The following is an 8,552-nucleotide window of genomic DNA, read 5'->3' on the forward strand; positions in this document are numbered from 1 at the left end:
TTCGTAAGTCCAAGGACTATGTCCTGTTCTGCCACGTCCACTATCCAAACTTCCTAATAATGAATAATAATCAGTGCCCCAAGGGGTTATTTTGCCTGTCATGTCTGTTCTACTACTTCCTCACCCCAGATCAGATTCAGCAAGCAACCAAAATTAAGTGACGGTTAGCATCAGCTCAACTCAAGGGCTAATAATAATGCTTCCTCCTTTGAAAGGAGGAAGAAACCTCCAATATTTCTTGAAACCTGACACAGACAAATACGAATAAGGTTACAGTACATCTTTTTTTTTACCATGCTCAAAGGAATTGAATGGCCATTCTGGTGCAGAGAATAAATCAAGCATTGTGTTTCCTATTCAAATTTAACCTTATTGTAGCTTTCTTTCCTTCCTTCCTTCCTTCCTTCGTTCCTTCCTTCCTTCTTTCTTTCTTAACATAGAAACATAGAAGATTGACGGCAGAAAAAGACCTCATTGTCCAATCTAGTTTGCCCTTATACTATTTCCTGTGGATATATGTTTATCCCAGGCAGGTTGAAATTCAGTGACTGTGGATTGACCAACCACGTCTGCTGGAAGTTTGTTCCAAGCATCTACTGCTCTTTCAGTAAAAATAATATTTTCTCATGTGGCTTCTGATCTTTCCCCCAACTAACCTCTGATTGTGTCCCCTTGTTCTTGTGTTCACTTTCCTATTAAAAACACTCCCCTCCTGAACCTTATTTAACCCTTTAACATATTTAGATGTTTTGATTTTTGGGTCAATAGATATAGATAGATGTAGATAGATAGATAGAGAGAGAGAGAGAGAGAGATTTATAGATTATCAATAGATAAATAAACAGACAGACAGACAGACGGACGGACAGACAGATAAGATTATAGACGGTCAATAGATATAGATAGATGTAGATAGGTAGATAGATAGATAAATAGAGAGAGAGAGAGGAGATTAAAAGGTTCGCATACAAATCTAATAAATTATTATTATTATTATTATTATTATTATTATTATTATTATTATTATTATTATCAATAAATAGGACAGACAGATAGATATTTCTGCCTGTTTTCTGAATGACTACCAAAACAAAATGCTCCATGGAGACTCCCACACCATTTAAAGTGATATTAAAGAGTGTTTTTTTAAAAAAAAAATATTGCAAGCATCCCTAATGGTAAGATTAGAAAGGTGACTATAAAGCAATGGTGAGGGTTAGGGGATAGGGGATAATGTATTCAAGATTGGCATGTGTTTGGGTAGGCAGTTACGCAACTCTGGAAAAAAAATAATGATTCAAGACTTGGTTTTTGTTTCCGGTTATATAACTTAAACAATTTTGCACTATTTAGCAGCAGAAGGCCTATTTAAAGGTCTGGAAAAAAAGCATTTAAGTAATCCGGTAAACCCAGGCCGGTGGCTTCTAAGAAACAGCCCTTGACTTGGCCCAAAAATTCTCAATCCAATCCTGTCTGTCAAAGCTGACTCTGCCCCCCCCCCCCTTTCCAAATGAAGCTAAATTCACCCGCTTTGCAAAGATTTCTCTGCTATTTTAGTACACGTCGCTAGCATCAACCAAACTCCAGCTGGCTGTTGGCCTACATGGAGATTTAGGGGGGAAAATAAGACAAAACTAGTATTATCTGAAAGGACGAAATTCCAGATTCCAAATGGGGAAGGCAGGTTTGCCTGGTGCATATTATTTCACTGAAAGAGTAGTAGATGCTTGGAACAAACTTCCAGCAGACGTAGTTGGTAAATGGCACCGGACCAGATTATCTCAGGGACCGCCTTCTGCTGCACGAATCCCAGCGACCAGTTAGGTCCCACAGAGTGGGGTCTTCTCCAGGTCCCGTCAACTAAACAATGTCGCTTGGTGGGACCCAGGGAAAGAGCCTTCTCTGTGGCGGCCCTGGCCCTTTGAGATTAGAATTGCCCCCACCCTCCTTGCCTTTCGTAAGCTGCTTAAAACCCACCTCTACCGCCAGGCATGTGGGGAACTGAGATACTCTTCCCCCCTAGGCCTCTACAATTTTATGCATGGTATGTCTGTATGTATGTTTGGCTTTATAATAAGGGTTTTTAACTGTTTTAGCACTGGATTATTATTATATGCTGTTTTATTGCTGTTGTTAGCCGCCCCGAGTCTGCGGAGAGGGGCGGCATACAAATCCAATAAATAAATAAAATAAATAAATCCACAGTCACTGATTTAAACCTGCTGGGATAAACATACATCCACAGGAAATAGTATAAGGGCGAACTAGATGGACCATGAGTTCTTTTTCTGCTGTCAATCTTTTATATTTCTATGTTAGGAAGGAAGGAAGGAAGGAAGGAAGGAAGGAAGGAAGGAAGGAAGGAAGGAAGGAAGGAAGGAAAGCTGCAATAAGGTTACATTTGAATAGGAAACACAAGGCTTGATTTATTCTCTCTACATCCGTACACGTTTCTTCAGAAAACTCAGAGGACATTTGGAGAGTCGCTATAGCCACGTTGCAAACTTGCTAACCAGTAGATTCTACAGCAAAATGTAAGGGAAGGAAAAATAATGGCTGCATACAAAGTGGTTTTCATATTGTCGAAAACCTTCGCAATCGTTTTTGAAGGCCTTTTAAAAAGGCGGATTTATCTCTGGGTTATTTGTAAAAGTTTACAGCTAAGGCTGTGATTTTGGCACATCCCCTTATTATCTTTTCCTCCCCGCCCCTCTTCTTTGACTGTCCTTGCAAAATTAATTAATAGTAACCGCAAGGAAACCTCTCCTTGGACCATATAATTAAATCGGTGTGACACAACTAAAAAAAGTTTTACTTCTTCCAGATGTCCAGGATTTTAGAAGCAAGCAAGTAGAGTGATACCTCTACTTAAAAACGCCTCTACTTAAGAACTTTTCTAGATTAAGAACCGGGTCTTCAAGATTTTTTTTTGCCTCTTCTTAAGAACCATTTTCTACATAAGAACCTGAGCCTGGAAATATTTCCCAGGAAATTTGAGAGTGGCACAAAGGCCCGGCCAGTTTCCTGCCATTCCCCCTTTAATCTCGGCCATCTCAGCTTTTCTGGGCTGCCAGAGGAGCCTTTCGGTGGCGCTTAAGGAGGCTTTGGCAGTCCAGAGCGAACAAAGCATTTTCCTTTCTCTGGGCGCTTGGAGAGGGAATAAACCTCTGCCAGGGTCCAGAGAAAAGAAATGCTCCTTCACTCTGGGCAGCCAAGAGCGAACGGAGCATTTTCCTTTCTCTGGGCGCTCGAGAGGGAATAAACCTCTGCCAGGGTCCAGAGAAAAGAAATGCTCCCTTCGCTCTGGGCAGCGACTGACCTCCTCCTCTTCCTCCTCCCACCCAAATTCCAAACTTTTATTTCTTTCCTAATGGGTCTGCACACATTATTTGCTTTTACATTGATTGCTATGGGAAAAATTGCTTCTACTTACAAACTTTTCTAAATAAGAACCTGGTCATGGAACGAATTAGGTTCTTAGGCAGAGGTACCACCGTACTGCCTAGGTTGACTTTAAGTGGTATTGCTTTCAAACCCAAAAGCACTTTTTCCCCCCAGCTGGATGGTGGGGAATGATCATTCAATAAGAACTGAAGAAACTTCTCCGATGGAGAAGCGAAATGTCTTAGAAACATAGAAACATAGAAGACTGACGGCAGAAAAAGACCTCGTGGTCCATCTAGTCTGCCTTATACTATTGCCTGTATTTTATCTTACAATGGATATATGTTTATCCCAGGCATGTTTAAATTCGGTTACTGTGGATTTACCAACCACGTCTGCTGGAAGTTTGTTCCAAGGATCTACTACTCTTTCAGTAAAATAATATTTTCTCATGTTGCCTTTGATCTTTCCCCCAACTAACTTCAGATTGTGTCCCCTTGTTCTTGTGTTCACTTTCCTATTAAAAACACTTCCCTCCTGAACCTTATTTAACCCTGGAACATATTTAAATGTTTCGATCATGTCCCCCCTTTCCCTTCTGTCCTCCAGACTCTACAGATTGAGTTCATGAAGTCTTTCCTGATACGTTTTATGCTTAAGACCTTCCACCATTCTTGTAGCCCGTCTTTGGACCCGTTCAATTTTGTCAATATCTTTTTTTAGGTGAGGTCTCCAGAACTGAACACAGTATTATTCCAAATGTGGTCTCACCAGCGCTCTATATAAGGGGATCACAATCTCCCTCTTCCTGCTTGTTATACCTCTAGCTATGCAGCCAAGCATCCTACTTGCTTTTCCTACCACCCGACCACACTGCTCACCCATTTTGAGACTGTCAGAAATCACTACCCCTAAATCCTTCTCTTCTGAAGTTTTTGCTAAGACAAGCAACCACCGCCTTGAGTTGCTTATGAAGGGCGGGCATCGAAGTCTAATAAATAGATAAATTAATGAATTAATAAACCATGACCTGGATGCTTGAAACTCTCCACGGACAAACTGCTTTCAAAGTAAGGCGCTCTCTGGCTTAAAGTTACTCTCTCTAGCCCAGTGTTTTTCAACCAGTGTGCCATGGCACACTGGTGTGCCGCGAGACATGGTCAGGTGTGCCGCGAAGCTCAGAGAGAGAAAGAAAACAAGAGAGAAAGAAAGAAAGAAAGAAAGAGAAAGAGAGAGAGAAAGCAAGCAAGAGAGAAAGAAAACGAGAGAAAGAAAGACAGAGAAAGAAAGCAAGAGAAAGATGATAAGAGAGAAAGAAAGCAAGAGAGAGAAAGATAATAAGAGAGAAAGCAAGCAAGAGAGAGAGAAAACAAGAGAGAGAGAGAGAAAGATAATAAGAGAGAAAGAAAGCAAGAGAGAGAGAAAACAAGAGAGAGAGAAAGATAATAAGAGAGAAAGAAAGCAAGAGAGAAAGATAATAAGAGAGAAAGCAAGAGAGAGAGAGAGAAAGAGAGGGAGGGAAGGTGGGGAGAGAGAAAAGACATAGAGGGAGGGAGGGAGAGAGAAATAGAGCAAAAAAGAGGAAAGAAGGAAGAGAGAAAGAAAGAGGGATGGAGGGAGAGAGAGAAAAAAAGAGGGAGGGAGAGAAAGAGGGAGGGAGAAATAGAGCGAAAGGAAGAGATAATTTTTTATCCAAACTTTTTTTAACACCCCCCCCCCCCTCAATGTGCCCCATGGTTTTGTAAATGTAAAAAATGTGCCGCGGCTCAAAAAAGGTTGAAAATCACTGCTCTAGCCAAGGTGGAGTTTGGAGGGAAAAACAGGGTTTGGAAATTGTGAAGAAGAAAAAAAGGATTTGGAAATTGTGAGAACAATTAATCAGCGGAATGACTCGCCTCTTTCGAGTCGTGACTAATGGACCGACGATAGAAAATCCAAGGGAAAGTGTGGGATGAACATATAGAAATATATGCACGAATCCCAGCGACCGATTAGGTCCCACAGAGTCGGCCTTCTCCGGGTCCCGTCAACTAAACAATGTGGGTTGGCGGGCCCCAGGGGAAGAGCCTTCTCTGTGGCGGCCCCGACTCTCTGCAACCAGCTCCCCCAGAGATTAGAACTGCCCCTACCCTCCTTGCCTTTCGTAAACTCCTCAAAACCCACCTTTGTCGTCAGGCATGGGGGAATTGAGATATCTCCCCCAGGCCTATATAATTTATGTACGGTATGTTTGTAGGTATGTCTGTTTAAAAATGGGGTTTTCTAACTACTTTTAAATTTTAAATTGTAAATTATTAGATTTGTTATGAATTGTTTTATTATGCTGTGAGCCGCCCCGAGTCTATTGGAAAGGGGCGGCATACAAATCTAATAAATAAATAAATACTGTAAAAGGGTGTATAAATTGTATAAATATAACAATAATTGTGAAAAATCAATAAAAACATATATGGGGGGGGAACAAGGTTCTGAATGCTCCAACAATGGGAGCTTTTGGGTTTTAGGGCAGTGATGGTGAAGCATAGAAGGTGTGCGCATGCATGCGCCCGAGCACTGGAAACCCAACCCCCAGCTTGCTGGCGCGCACGCATGCATCAAAAACAAGACAAGTAGCTGGTTGCGCTGGGGCAACAGCACGCATGCTCACAGAGAGGTGCTGTGCATGGGAATGGGACTTTTTGCCTCCGCCAGTTGGATGAAGCTCTTTCCTCCGCAGCAGCTGATCGGCCGCTGCCTTCATTCCCTCGCCCAAAGGCCCCTAGCTCTTGGCCCCAGCCCTTTGGCCACAAAAATCCAAATTCAGCCACAGCCTTTTGGCCACATGGGACACTTCGCCACCATCCAATCAGAACGGTTGTTACAAAATGCTACTTTTGGAAGGAAAGAATGGGACAGTTTGCTCTTTCATACACAAACACACACATTGACATGCCACCTGTGCATGCCACCTCTGGCACATGTGCCATAGGTTTTCCATTATGGGTACAGTGGCACCTCTACCTATGAACGCCTCTACTTCCGAACTTTTCTAGATAGGAACCGGGTGTTTAAGATTTTTTTGTCTCTTCTCAAGAACCATTTACCACCTACAAACCCGAGCATCTGAAACTGTAACTGGAAAAGGTGGGGAGAAGCCTCTGTGGAGCCTCTCTAGGAATATCCTGGGAGGAAACAGGGCCGGAAAAGGCGGGGAGAAGCCTCCGTGGGGCCTCTCTAGGAATCTCCTGGGAAGAAACAGGGCCAGAAAAGGCAGGGAGAAGCCTCCGTGGGGCCTCTCTAGGAATCTCCTGGGGGGAAACAGGGCCGGAAAAGGTGGAGAGAAGCCTCCGTGGGGCCTCTCTAGGAATCCCCTGAGAGGAAACAGGGCTGGAAAAGGCAGGGAGAAGTCTTTGTGGGGCTTTCTCTAGGAATCTCCTGGGAGGAAACAGGGCCAGGAGAGGCAGGGAGAAGCCTCCGTGGGGGCCTCTCTAGGAATCCCCTGAGAGGAAACAGGGCTGGAAAAGGCAGGGAGAAGTCTCTGTGGGGCCTCTCTAGGAATCTCCTGGAAGGAAACGGCCAGAAAAGGTGGGGAGAAGCCTCTGTGGGGCCTCTCTAGGAATCTCCTGGGAGAAAACAGGGCCGGAAAAGGTGGAGAGAAACCTCCATGGGGCCTCTCCAGGAATCACCTGGGAGGAAACAGAGCCGGAAAAGGTGGGGAGAAGCTTCTGTGGGGCCTCTCTAGGAATCTCCTGGGAGGAAACAGGGCCTCCACCCTCCCTGGGGTTTCCCCAATCGCATGCATTATTTGCTTTTCCATTGACTTCTATGGGAAAAATTGCTTCTTCTTACAAACTTTTCTACTTAAGAACCTGGTCACGGAACGAATTAAGTTCATAAGTAGAGGTACCACTTTTTAGGGTTTCCTGCCTGAAAAGTAGGTTGGACTAGAAGACCTCAAAGGTCCCTTCCAACTCTGTGGGAGAGTACATGGCCTTGGAAAGGACAGCCTTTCCTTATCTCCAGCCTGTCTTTGCTTCCCTATCTCCAATATAGTCCTTCGACTGTTCCCTAATCTTTTTTTCTCTGCACACACAGTAACCTTGTTCTAATCTTCAGCACAGACCGTTATATCCGGAACAGATTCCATTTTTAAAAAACTTGTATTTAGCAATTAGATTTTTTTTTATCCTGCCTTTATTATTTTGAGAAATACTGTAATTCAAGGTGCAGAAGAGACATAATGTTCCTTCCTCCTGCTCTTTTTCTGGCCCAAACTCAAAGGGCGGCTTACAGCAAAAAAAGAGTTCATGCAATAAACAGGTCAAATAATTAGTAATCAGAATATTAAAACCTAGGATAAACCATAATGAATTCTCCAATCGAATCACATACATACAAAACAATTGCAAGATCCCTTCAAAATTCTTTTGGCCACCCCATCCTCCCATTGCTTGCCCTCCCTCACCCCCTCCCATTATAGCCCCCACCCCATCCCTTGCCCCCAGGCCACCCCCCACTCCTCTCCCCATCTCTTGCCCTCCCCCACCCCCTCATTACAGCCCCCTCCCTCCCCATCTCTTGCCCCCAGACTCCCCCACCCATTGTAGCCCCCTCCCCTCCCTTGCCCTCCCCCTCCTCTTCCCAACACAGCCCCCTAAGTCCGCCCCTCTCCCAATATTGACCCCCTTCCGCCCCACTCCTCTTGCCCACCCCCAATCCCCTCCTCCCCCCCTCCTCCCAAAGCCGCCCCCCTCTCTCTTTCTCCCACTCCCTCGCCTCCCCCTCCCCTTGGAACTCTCTGAACAGTCCCCCCCTGAACAGAAAGGCCGACTAGATGACCTCTGGCGTGCCCCCCCCTTCCTCCTCCCCGCGCACGCGCAGTCCTTCAACTTCCTTCCTGAGGGGGGAGATAAAAAATAAATAAAAGCCCCCCCCCTCCCGCGTCTCCCCCCCACAACCCCAAAAGTGCTTCCTTACCCGTCTGGGACCGGGAAAAGTTCCTCGGCGGCAGCCGGTCAGCTCCGAGAAGGAGAAGCCAGCGGCGTCCGGGGACTCAGAGCAATCTCCGCCCGCTGGAGAGGCAGCTGCCGCTCGCTCGCTCCGTCAGGCGCGGCCGAGGGCGATCGACGGCGCGGCGATCGATTCCTCCACCCTGGGTGCAAAAAAACCCACCCAAAACAACACCCTCC

General features: G+C 45.1%; 1 protein-coding gene across 1 annotated transcript in view; it reads right to left on the bottom strand.

Annotated features, from left to right (window-relative positions):
- TAOK3 (TAO kinase 3) overlaps positions 1-8,516 on the bottom strand; it is a 78,318-nt gene extending 69,802 nt beyond the window's left edge. The window contains exon 1 of the mRNA XM_070762007.1: positions 8,341-8,516. The gene's annotated coding sequence lies outside the window, so the exon portion shown is untranslated. The remainder of the gene's footprint in view (positions 1-8,340) is intronic.
- Positions 8,517-8,552: the final 36 nt, after the last annotated feature.

This window comes from Erythrolamprus reginae, chromosome 10 (assembly GCF_031021105.1).
Source record: "Erythrolamprus reginae isolate rEryReg1 chromosome 10, rEryReg1.hap1, whole genome shotgun sequence".
Classification (NCBI taxonomy): Eukaryota; Metazoa; Chordata; class Lepidosauria; order Squamata; family Dipsadidae; genus Erythrolamprus; species Erythrolamprus reginae.